This window comes from Cupressus sempervirens, chromosome 3, assembly GCF_028749045.1.
Source record: "Cupressus sempervirens isolate cs-2001-9-10 chromosome 3, ASM2874904v1, whole genome shotgun sequence".
Classification (NCBI taxonomy): Eukaryota; Viridiplantae; Streptophyta; class Pinopsida; order Cupressales; family Cupressaceae; genus Cupressus; species Cupressus sempervirens.
In genome coordinates, this window is record NC_143120.1 from 301,406,736 (window position 1) to 301,420,335 (window position 13,600).

The window sequence follows — 13,600 nt, forward strand, 5'->3', positions numbered from 1 at the left end:
AGGAATAAACCTTCTTACACAATTTATCCTACCAAGGAAACTTTGCAGCCCCTTCTTGTGTTTAGGGAGAGGAAGGGCAAGTATTGCTTTTGTTCTTTCTGGATCAATGGTCAATCCATCCTTAGATACAATGTGTCCCAATAGTTTTCCTTGGTTTGTAGCAAAGACACACTTGGCTAGGTTGAGAGAAACCCCAAACTCTCTACATCTTAGAAATACCTGTCTCAAATGATCAAGATGATCTTCTACATTCTTGGAATACACAGTTATATCATCAAGGTATACTAAGACAAACTTGTCAATTAATCTTTTGAAAGCTACCTCCATTTCCTTTTGGAATGTGGCACCTGCATTTGTTAATCCAAATGGCATTTTGCAATAAGCATAGGTGCCCCATTTAGTAGTAAATGTTGTCTTGTATCTATCAGACTCTTTAATCAGCACTTGGTTATAACCAGAAAACCCATCAAGAAAAGAGAATCTCCTTGACCCACTGACCTTGGATAGAATTTGCTCCATAGAAGGGAGAGGATGGTGATCCTTAAGGGAAGCCTGATTAAGATCCCTAATGTCCACACACAATCTGATTTCTCCATTCTTCTTCCTTACAGGGACAAGGTTCGCCACCCATGATGAGTGTTTAATAGGAAAAATTATGTTAGCTTCAATCAACTTGGATAGCTCTTTCCTCATCAAAGGTTTAATCTTGGGATTCACTGGCCTCTGTTTTTGTCTTACTGGTTTGATCCTATCAACCAAATCTATGGTATGCTGAAACAAACTAGGGTCGAAACCTTTTAAGTCATCATACGTCCAAGCAAATACATCACTAAACTCTTGACATAGATGAATGAAATTTTTTTGCTCGGCTTCAGAACATACCTTTCCCATGTTAAGAGATTTTCCATCAGCAATAGTAACTGGGGCATGGTCATCCTTTTCTGTAGCTAGATTCATTCCTTTATCCCTTGATTGATCATCAGGATTAAAGACACTCTCCAAGGTAATGAGACCCTTGGGCAGCTTGTTGGAACTGAGGTGAATGATCTGATCACCATACTGATCTTTTAGTCTTGACTAATTTCTTTCTGAAAATTTTGCTTCATTCTGCAAGAAACTCACAATCTGCTCATCAGACTCAAACACTTGCCAATGAGTATTATTATCAGGAACAGCAGGCCTTACCACCACCCTTATTTGTTGCTTCCTCTCTTCCTCGAGATTCCCTGGCACATCATAAGATGCACCCACTGCTGCAAGTCTATCAGCATATTTGTTTTCTTTCCTAGGAATGCTTTGGATATTAAATGCTTGGAAACCCTCAAGCAAATCCCAGACTCTGTGTTTATAAGACTTGAGCAGGCCATTTTTGGTGATATTCTGATTTCTCACTTGGTTCACTACCAACTCACTGTCCCCATATACATTCAAGGCTTGAGTTCCCCTCTTTTGGGCAAGTAGGAGACCTTCGATCAAAGATTCATACTCGCCCACATTATTGGTACAACTGAATTGGAGTCTAAAAGAGAAATAATATCTTATTTGTGTAGGAGAGATCAACATAACACTAGCCCCTGATCCATTTCTATTCCTTGAGCCATCAAAGTACATACTCCATACTCCATTTATGTTGTCATTAGTCCTAAAAAGGTCAGGAACTTGAACCTCTTTCTCTATTATGCAATATGTACTAAGGCCTATCTCAAGAGTTTCTGACATAGGCTCAAACTGACATGTATTTGCCCACTCATCTAAGAAGAAATCAGGAATCTCTGCTATGGAAGTGACAGGCTCGTTTACTATGTTATTTTCGTCCATCTCTAGAATAGGGTAATTCATATTGATGAAGTTGGGAGTGTAGGGTTCAGTGTGATGAAGGGCTTGAGGTTCTGCTCTTATTGAAGCATTGGCCCCATATCTGGTCTTAAATGACATATAAGACCAATCAACAGATATGAATCCACCAATTTGAGCAGTGAAGTCTCTTGAAAGACAGATGGCAAAATAGGGCTTGACCTTAGCAACAGATATGTCTTGAATCACAGTACAACCAGGGCATGCATGTAGGGCCATTTCCACACTTCTAAGGATGCCTATGGTTTTGACAGTACTCCCATCTAGTTGTAACACATCCCTAATAATGGGCTCATATTTCATCCCTAAAGCATCAGCAACACACCTAGGCATTACTGAGCTGCTAGCCCCTGAATCTATCATGCAATTATTGACTAATTTTCCCCCTATAATTAGAGAAACATAGAATGGAGGAGGTCTAACCTTTTTATTAGTCTCCACATCTCTTGCTGGTTGTACTAAACTAGTGGCACTCTCCACGGTAGATGACTGATCCTTGGGTTCAATCTTTTCCAATTCTTGTTGCAGCATCTTCCTCTGCATTGGTATGGTAGCAACAACATCCCACATGGAAATGTTTACATTGGTCTTCTTCATTTTCTCTACCACACTTAATGGTGCATTAGGAATTTTAGCAGAAACTTTAGGAGCTGCACCCATGAGAGGTTGAGATGGAGCAACATAGGGATCACTTGCATTCTCCTCTCTTGGACCTTGCCTTTGCTGTTGTGAAGTGTTTGTTTGCTCATTTACTGTCTGTGTGTTAGGTGTAACACTTGAAGTTGAGGTCTGCTTAGGAGAAGGAGGAGTAGCATGTTCCATAGCTCTCTTCTTACTTCTTGTGTTATGAGCAACGGAATCCTGGTTTACATTACAATGCTCCTCCATCTGGTGATTCATAAAAGAGCAATCACCCTGCCTCTGAACATATGAGGCCTCCTTGGGATGATCTTCCTTGTGTGATTGCTTTATTGTAGGCTCCTGGATAGTTAGGGCCAAATAAGATTTTGCTTTCTGACATAGGCAGTAGGTATAAGAATAGTTGCAAGAAGGACAAAAATCTTGATCTTGGGCCAAGTTATTTTGAGGAACTAAAGCTCTACTCTGATTTGAGCTTGAAGCAGCAGCATGACTATTTTACCTATTCTGATCAAAAGAGCTATTCCAATTATTAGGAGGCCTACCACCACTTAGAGCCTGATGTTGTAATTGGGGGGGCTTGCCACTTTGGGCTTGCTGCCTTTCTAAGGCTACCACCTTGTTACTCATCTTTTGTATTAGAGAAAAACTATCCTCTAATCTCTTCCCTTGGTCCTTCAACTCCCTCCCCTGCTCTTGTAATTTTTTATCCAGGGTCTTCTCTCTTTTATCTGTGTTTAGCACTAGACCTTGGAGCATTTCCTTGAGTTCCTCTATTCCATTTGAGGATGTGGAAGCTTGGGGAACTGGAGTAAGGGCTTGTGACGTAGAAATTGTAGGAAGAGGGGCTACTACTGGTTGGTGGTTGGGAACATCAAGAAAGAAAGGCATAGGAGGCCTTGGAGCCAACTTCCCACCTTGTATTAGGATATTCTTAGCTTTTATGGCTATCTCATAAGCATTCGGTAATGTATCTCCCCCAATAGTTTGGATTGTAGTGGCAATGTCACTGTTGAAAGCTCTAAGGTAATGCAAGAAAGCATTACCAGGGGTAGGTTTTACTATAGTAGGTATTCTATCCCATGTCTTTTGGAATCTGTAGTTAAAATCTGTCATACATTCATGGGGGGCTCTTTTTATCGTAGTCAGTTGCTCTAATAGTGACAAATGGTCACTCTTATTCTCAAAATGTTTGCATAATCCTGCTCCTAGTCCATCCCAATCAGTTATGGAACCATGAGCTAAGCCTCTATACCACTGTAACACTTTTCCTTTTAAAGATGAGGCTAGAAGTCTGACAACAACATCATCCTCTGTAATACCATGAATATTACAGACATTTGCTTCCTCTTGGATATGCTCTAAAGGAGAAATAGAAGTTTCACCAGTAAAATCAGGTATGCTTTTTAGTGCAGCTACTGGTATATCATGTCTTTGAGCTAACAATAGAGGACTTCCACCGTTAAAGGTGGCAAAAGCATGAACTCTTGGCTGTTCCATATAAACAAGTGTTCTATTGATGAGTGTTGATGGCAATCTAGGCTGAGTTCGAACAGTAGGGGGAGTAGAGATAGATCTTATAGGTATATCAACTATTATTTTACCCCTAACTAGTGATAATGAAGTTTTAGTCCTTCTTCTCCTAGGATTTGAAATAGAAAGCTCTTGATATTGAAATTTACCTCTAGAAGATGCCCTTGTTTCAGTCCTGGGCATGAATTACTGCAAACTTGGTCTGGAACCAGACTTTTTGATGTTCGGAGTTTCCAAGTACTTGAAGAACCAGCCTTTTAAAGGCTCAAAAACTGAAGCTAGCACTACTTCTTCAGCATTTATCTCTAGAATTATTTCTTCTTCACACCAGTAGACCTGAAATCTTCTGATATGAGTCCCACCGGGCATGCCAAAAACTGTTGTCACTTAGGTTTGCACCCTTGTCCAAGGCCTCTGCATGAGGACAACCTAGTGAAACATGGAAACAACCTCCAAGCTGTGGGACTTGAACTACGAGGTTGAGTCTCCGAAGAAGGCTGGCTTCCTCTTACTGTCAGGGCGCACCTATCTATTCTCAGAGGGAAAAGGGAGAAAGAGGGCACTAAAGCAAATCTACCTAGTCTAATCTAAGGCAGTGATGCACCAAAACAGAGTGTTCAGACTCATTCCTGCCCATATATGCACTGCAGAACTAGGGTAACATCCAAAATTCATACACGTCCAGACTTATATCGATCAATAATCACATACAGATAAGGAAACCAACTGAATGACACCAGGAAAAGAAGATTTCAGTTGTATATTATTCAATAGGCCAAAGGTAGATACAGCATGTGGACTACTGATCTCAATAATGCATCAATGAGAGGCAAAACAATGCATATGCACATTGATGGCTGAAAGAGATGATACAGGATGTTATCTAACTTAGAGACAAAGGGGTTTTTTACACTGCAAATCCGTGAGCAGTAGCAGAGAAAATCAGGAAGAGTCGACCGAGAACAAAATCACAAAATTGCCTTTATAGATCAGGCATAACTTGAAGATTTTTGCGTTACATTTACTTCCTACCTACTGGCATTAACTTCCCATCTTGAGAATCCAATCAAAGATTTGATTGAATCCTGGCTTGCATACCAAGAAATCTCATATCTTTTTGAGAAAGAGCCTGGAGAAGACAGGAACGGTGCCACAACATTCCCTAACAGGGTAGATGGATCGACTGGATAGATAGAGTGTCCCTCTGCACCTGATATTCATTCTGAGTTGGTGGCAATTGATTATGAAATCAGATCCATGGCAAAATGATTTCTATCCTTTCTGGTTCACAAAATAGCAGGGTCAAAAAGGTCAACCAGGTCCACATGTTGACTGGGCCACGTGGGGCAATCACTTTCCTCCCCTTTGCCACCTTGGCAGTCCTCTTTACACGCTGACCACACCTTTATGTTTGAATGGGCACTATGTTGCTATGGGCGCCATGCCCTGAAGTTCCTAATAGCAACATAGCGCCCAACAGTTATCTCTATCCGTGGTGGTACCAAACTGTGACTGTGATGCCCCAACCAGACTGTATCATTGACTTGGCAACTTAACTATCAATCGTAACTGTGATGTTAACTGCGCATCCCCCCTTGGGCCCCAAGGACACGTGGAAAAAAAGGCTCCAACTCGCTATGGAAAACCTCGCGCAATTTCCCCATAGCGCGATGGCGCCTACCGTCGATCGGCCTCGATCCAACGATCATGGAGACTTGTCATTTCGCAACTCCCTTCCCTTGTAAGTCATTGGGCCTGCGGCACATGTGGCACTTCCTTGTTGGTCTGACAATCGCTTAATCCTTACTGCGCCAGCTATGTGAAACATGGTTCCACCAAGACACGTGGTGCTTGGGTGCTATGTCACCAACGTTAACTCTCGAGCAGTTTTCGATGGCGAGATAGCGCCAGCCGTAGATCCCTGCAGATCTGACGATCGTGAAGAATCGCCATGTGGCTATGTTGGTCGAACTGAGATCTGGTGCCACCTCATGTCTGCATTCTGATCCAACACATGTGGCTATTCCTGATTCACCGTAACACTAACTGCCGTCGGTACACCTTTTCAACAACACAGTCTTCCCGTCGTGAGACTTTTGACCTGTTGCAAACTTTTCAATCTGCGATCGGGCCCATTCCACTTAGCACCACCTCAGTGATGCATCCTGGCAAGACTTGGCCCTACCGACACGTGGTGAAAGGGCTCCATGTCATTATACTAAAAATCTTGCAGCTTCGCCATGGCGAGATGGCGCCTGCCGCCGATCCATTCTAATCTGGCGATCGCAAAACCTGACCTCCCGCGACCCTCCTTCTTTTATGATTCATCAGGCCCACCGAAATGTGGCATCAGCTTATTGGTCTATCAGTCACCCTAAATACGATCGCATCCGGCGGCATGGAATGTAGTCCCGCCAGGACATGTGGCGCAAGGGCGCCAAGTCGCCGATGTTATCTACCGAGCTATTCTCGATAGCGAGACAGCGCCAGTTGTAGATCTCCACGGATCTGACGATCGTGAAGACTCGCCATTCCTCTCGAAACTACTAGGCCTGCTGAATGCATGTCGGCATTTGATTCATTCTCTTGACGTCGATGGGTAAGACCTGATTCCTGCCGACACGTGGTGGATAGTCGCTATGTCACCATGTTAAAACTCGTGCATCTCTGCCATAGCGGGATGGCACCATCCACTGATCTGAATCAATCTGACAGTGTGCAAGGAAGATCATTCCCCTCAGCGTATCGATGAATAAGAACTGGCCACGTATCAACGGTCTAACTAGTCCTCGCTGACATCCCTGGACCCACGAGGACGCATGTCCTTCAGGTGCAATGTCGTTATCATAAGACTCGCGCAGCTCTTCTATAGCACGATGGTACCTACCATCGATCGGCCTTGATCTGACAGTGGAGATCTTACCTTTCCATGTACAGGTGACACCGACTGAACTCTGACTTGGGGGACATGGTCGCTCTTTATTGGCCCAATGAAACACCTCCCTAGTCTGACAAAGCACCAACTCGGAGGGTCCTTATTGCCTTGACCCCACTGATGAATACGTGGCTACATCTGATTCACCACCGTGGCGCTGGGCTCCTGACTGCTCATGCGAAGTACTTGCTGGGACCCAACATGCCTGGTCGCTTCTCGCCATGGTGAATTTTTCATTTGGGCGCTATGTCGCCATCAAAAAATGCATTGGTTTTCCGTTGGTGCCATAGCGCCTTGCCATGTTTTGGAACTTCCGGCCCGTGGAAACGTGTCGCCCACTGACATGATCATTTCTGCCGGGCGCTATGGCGCTATGGAGATTTTTTGGCCGGCATGCGATAGTGACATAGCCGCTGTGGTGTTGAAAAAATTTCTCGACCTGCCCTCCATTGTAGCCCTCTTGCCGGACCCACCAGACATGCGTCAATTGGGCGCGATGTCACTGATGCTATTTCCTGTGCATCTCTAATGACAAGATCGCGTCGATCGTCGATCTTGCTGAAATATGACAGAGAAGATCCTGCGGGCTACGAAATACATCATAAGGTTCAATCTTGGCATATAAAATAATATTTCCGCGGCTAGCTATTGGATGAGCTGAGCATTTAAAATTTAAACCTTTGGCGGGAGAGCAAAAGGTAATAGGTTCTTTACAAGCTTTCCATGCTTCATCAAAATCAGGATCCTTGGGGTACAAATTCTTGAGTTCATCAAACCCAACTACTTCAACCTACATTACTGTAAGCAACAACTGTCTCCTACTTAGTGCATCTGCAACCCTGTTAGATTTTCCACTTGTATGCTTCAACACAAATGTATAACTCTGCAAGAACTCTACCCACTTCATATGCCTCTGATTCAATTTACCTTGGCTATTTAGGTACTGTAATGCCTGATGATCAGTATACAAAAAAAATTCTTTTGGCAATAAATAATGCCTCCATTTCTTTAAGGCCTAAACTATTGCATAGAACTCTTGATCACAAACAGAATACTTCTTCTTTGCATCATTTAATTTTTCACTAAAATATGCAATAGGCTTATGTTCTTGGCTTAATAGAGCTCCAGTAACACTCCCACTAGCATCACAATCTACCTGGAAAACCTTTCTAAACTTTGGAAGTGCCAACACAGGCTGTTCTGTTACCTTCTTCTTCAGCAATTCAAAACTTCTCATGGCTGCTACAGTCCATTTGAACTCTTTTCTATCCCCTCTTATTGTATCAGTTAGGGGTGCACATATGCCACTAAAATTCTTAATAAACTTCCTGTAAAAACTAACCAGACCATGAAATGATCTTACCTCAGTAGCAGACCTTGGAGTAGGCCATTCCAAGATGGCTTTTACCTTCTCTGGATCCATTTTGAGACCTTCAGGTGATATAACAAACCCCAAATAGACTAACTCCCTTTTTTCAAAGATACACTTCTTCAGATTAATTAATAGTTTCTCTTCCCTTAGCCTTTCAAGGACACTACGAATATGCAGTAACTGTTCTTCCAAAATCTTGCTGAAAATTAAGATATCATCCAAATAGACAATAACAAATTTTCCCAAGAACTTCTTAAGTACCTCATTCATGAGCCGCATGAAGGTGCTTGGGGCGTTTGTCAATCCAAAGGGCATGACTAACCACTCATAAAGACCCTCCTTGGTCTTGAAGGCTGTTTTCCACTCATCTCCTTCTCAAATCCATATTTGATGATAACCACTCTTGAGATCTATCTTTGTGAAGTACTGAGCTCCACTCAAGCAGTCCATAAGATCATTCATCCTTGGCAAAGGAAACTGGTACTTGATGGTTATCCTATTTATAGCTCAAGAATTTGTACACATCCTCCACTCTCCATCCTTCTTTGGTGCGAGTACTGCAGGTGCTGCACATGGACTCAGGCTCTCTCGAATCAAGCCCTTCCTCAACAACTCTTGAACCTATCTATTTAGCTCCTCTATTTCAGTAGGAGTCATCCTGTGAGCAGCCTTGTTAGGAAAACTAGCTCCTGGAATCAGATCTATCTGATGACTAATCTTCCTTATTGGTGGCAATCCATCTAGAACATTATCAGAGATAATATCTCCAAACTCCCCTAGTAAATCTGAAACTTCAAGTGGTATTTCACTACTACCTTCTTTATCTTTCCCAGGAATCAAAGCATAGCACATATGCTGATGTTTCATGCCATCTAAAAACTTCCTTCCACCAACAAGACAAATCCTAGCATTGCTACATACCTTTTCACCTTCCTTTTTCATGGGCTTCAATTTGTGGCAAACTCCATCCTTTGTTAGAGAGTATGTGTTTGCATGTCCATCATGCACTACATGTCTATCAAACTGCCATGGTCTACCCAACAATAGATTGCAAACACCCATCAAAATAACATCATAGAGAACTTCATCATGGTAACTTCCAATTTTGAATTTTACTAAACATTGTTCACTTACCAAGACCTTATGATCATCTTTTACCCAAGAAATCCGATAGGGCTGGGGATGTTTCTCCCTCTTGAGCTTTAGCTTAGAGACCATCTCTTCTGATACCAAGTTATCAGTGCAACCACCATCAATGATCACATCACAACATTTATCCTCACACTTGCATCTAGTATAGAACAAACTCCTCTATTGTCCTAGTTCAATCTCACCACTTAGTAGTACTCTTTCATTTACCGAGGTCTCTCCTCTTTCTGCATCCTCTGAATGTGATGATTGTGCATCCTCATCCACACGAGCAACCCTAGCTTGGCCCTCAGCTCTCCTATCTGTCATTCCTTGTCATTGAGGGCATTCAAAGGCACGATGACCTTCTTCATTGCAATGGAAATAGGTACCATGAAAGCCTCCTCTTTCTTGTCCACATCCTCTACCTCTTCCTCTTTGATTTCCAAAGTCTTGATCATGGGAGCGGTTGAAACCCTCATTCCTCTGGTTCTTGCTAGTACCCACATCTTCATTTTTCTTTTGGGTTTCATTGCGGCCTCTAGATGATCTACCACTTCCCCTTCCTCCTTGACCACACCCTCTTTTTCTTCCTTCAAACCTTTTATTCAACTTCTCTTCAACTCGTAGGGAAAACTGGTATGCCTCTTCAACGCTGGTCATTCTTACCAAACTTAATTCCTCCTGGATGCTAGGTCACAACCCACTAATATAACGAGAAACCTTCTCCTTATTTTCTTCTACATGCCTGGCTCTAATCAAGAGTCGGTAAAATTCCTCTGTATATTCTTGGACTGATCTTCCTGTTTCCTTTAACCCATGTATCTTCTTAAACAAATCAAGCTCGTAGTCCATAGGAATGAACTGCTTCTTCAATTTATCCACCATGCGATCCCATCTTGTGATCTTCTCCTTTCCTCTTTTGTTTCTTTCTAATTGAACCTCTTGCCACCAGATTTTGGCATGGCCTTTCAGTTTGGCCTTTGTAAACTTAACCCTATCTGGGTCCCTTATATCCTCATACTCAAAGTATTCTTCCAGTTCATTGATCCAATTGATCAACTCATTTGGTTTCAGATTTCTTAAAAATACACCCACTTCAATTGTAGGTCTTTTCCCAAACTTAGTAATGGCCCTAAAAAGCCTTTCCTCTACATGATTCAGAACTTTCTTGTCAAATTCCTCTTCTAGTCCCATTACTTCTTCTTCATTGTCATGCTCACTATTGTCACATGCGGCAACATTTGTCCTCTACGAAGCTCTTCTTGCAATGCCTGCACCTGCCTTTGGAGGGCTCTAACCTCCTCAAGATTAATAGCTCTTGCCCTTCCATTGTGCTCTCTTCGTGGAGGCATCTTCTTAACTCAAACCCATAACCACACAGTCCTAGTGCAAACTGCCTCACAGTCGGCGTTCTGTCTACACACTCAGGAAAACCTGCTCTGATACCACTTGATGGGGACACAAACTAAGAATAGAATGGCCACAACAGAAAAGGGAAATTATATTAACTGAGAAAATAATCTAGTACAAATAGTACAGAGAAAATAAACTTCAAAACATGCCCTAAGGGCTTACAATAGCATAAATCTGGAGATAATTTCTCCTTTCAGTACCTCCTCTCAAACTCCACTCCAAACTGCCTTTTACAATGCCAAAAATTTTCTTAAATAGACCCCGGAGGGTTAAGGACTAGGAGTACATTCTAGAAAGTGCTAGTAGGCATCCACCAACCAAATAGAAGGTTCCAAAAGCTGTGTTAGAAGTCGGTGCAAATCTAGAAGAATCCAGAAATGGTAACTGAACTTTCGGGAGGCATAACTTTTGAACCGTAGCTCTGATTGACAAATAGTTTACATTTTTGGAAAGCTCTCAAAGTTCTCTATAGCCCTATGGACAAGATTTTCTCATCCCCCATTTTTGGGCCCTTTTTAAGGTCATTTAATGCCTCTAACCTAACTTTGAAGCATTCTTAGGAGGTCTCCAAAACCCGAAAAACTGCAATAATTTCCAAATCGTGGCGCCTTTTGACCTGATTCTTTTTTTGGAATGCTCTAAATCACAATTACATTCATCTGGCCAATTTACACCTTCTAGGTCACCAAAATGATGGCCAAATTGCATGCTCCTATTTTTTTGGGATTTTCTAGCACACTGATAGTTAAACTGTGAGAGTTGGAACCTTTACTTGATCCAAATGGGTATCCAAAAATGTAAAGACATGAAATAGAAACTAAGTCTAAGTACATTTTTTTTGGGTGACACAGGATTGGCCTTATACCTCTAGATGCTCCTGCATCAGAAGGAGTCAAAACTTTGCTAGCATATGCTGCTCACAAAGGATTCAAAGTTTATTAGATGGATATCAAGTTAGTATTCCTCAATGGTATACTAGATGAAGAGGTTTACATTGAACAACCTAAAAGTTTTGTTGATCCAGATAAGAAGAACATGGTCTGCAAATTATACAAGGCATTGTAGGGTCTGAAACAAGCCCCTAGAGCATGGTATGAAAGATTGCATAACTATCTTATTCAGATTGGTTTTCAAAGAACTAATGATAACAGTAGCTTGTATATAAAGGAAGGACCAGATAATAAGATTTTCTTGGAAGGAATATTTGTAGATGATACAATTTTCACAGGGAATGATGATCTTTGTAAAGAATTTTCAAAACAAATGAACAAAGAATTTGAAATGTCTGTTTGGGGAGATCAAATTCTTTGTTGGTCTTCAAATTTAGCAGAAAAAAAATGGTATCTACATCACTCAATCAAAATATATCAAAGATATATTGAAAAAGTTTGGTATGGAAGATTGTAAACCAGTTGGGACTCCTATGTGTACTGGATTAAAACTTACCAAGGAAGATGAATCAAAAGAAGTAGATAAAACATTGTATAGATCTATGATTGGAAAGTTGCAGTATGTGGTTCATACTAGTCCAGATATTTCCCTTGCAGTTGGTATTGTAGCAAGATTTTCAACAAAACCAAGAGAAAATCACATGATGGTAATCAAAAGAATAATGAGATATTTGAAAGGAACTAAAGATTATGGTTTATGGTACAAATTTGGAGGTAATCTAGATTTGAAAGTGTTCACTAATGCTGATTGGGCAAGAAAGTTTGATGATAGAAAAAGTACACATGGAGGAGCATTCTTTCTTGGAAAGAGGTTGGTTTCTTGGACAAGCAAAAAGAAAAATTGTACATCTCAATCTACAGCAGAGGCAGAGTATGTTGTTGCTGCAGTAAACTATTATAATATTGTTTGATTTAAAAAATTGTTGGGAGGCATGAAGGTGAAAATTAAAGAACCAGTTGTTATGTTCTATGATAACACAAGTGCAATCAACATATCTAAGAATCCTATGATGCATTCCAAAACCAAGCACATTGCAATAAAATATCATTTTGTTAGAGAATTGGTGCAAGATAAGGAGATCAGATTGGAATATGTCCATACAAAGGAAAAAATCGCTGACATATTCACAAAGCCATTACCTAAGGATGCATTCTTGTATCTAAGAGGCAAGTTAGGGGTCACTCCCCTATCTGAAATTCACTAAAATGAAGTTTTACTGATGTATCAACGCATACCAAGTTGAAGATCTATCAATTGATGCAGCATAATCAAAAAATATTGCATATGAATCAGTACTCAAGGTACATTAAAATTCATTTGAGTTGTGTTGTCTTTGGCATGTGTTGTCAAAGAGGGAGAGTTCTACTGTCATATCTTTCTGAAATTTGTTTGAGAGAAGTAGTTTGCTATGAAATTCCTTCATAGAGGGAGATTACTGAAAGAGGGAGATTTTTCTATCTAATATTAAATTTTTTTTTTTAAAATGTTGTTTGGACAGAAAAAGACTTGTTAGACTTATTTTCAAATTTCATTCTGCTATGACATGTTGTGTTGCCATCAATGCCAAAGAGGAAGATTGTTGGATACAATTGTTAATTGTGTAAGGTCTTTGATGTTACACAAATGTCATACCAGTCATCAGATAGAGTCTACCGAGCTGAGATGATCAGCAAAGCAATTTATAGTATCTACCAAATGTTCCTAAACATTACTCAGAAAAGTTAATGTTTACCAAGCTCACTTGGGAATCAAAGGATTTTGTAGCAAAAAGT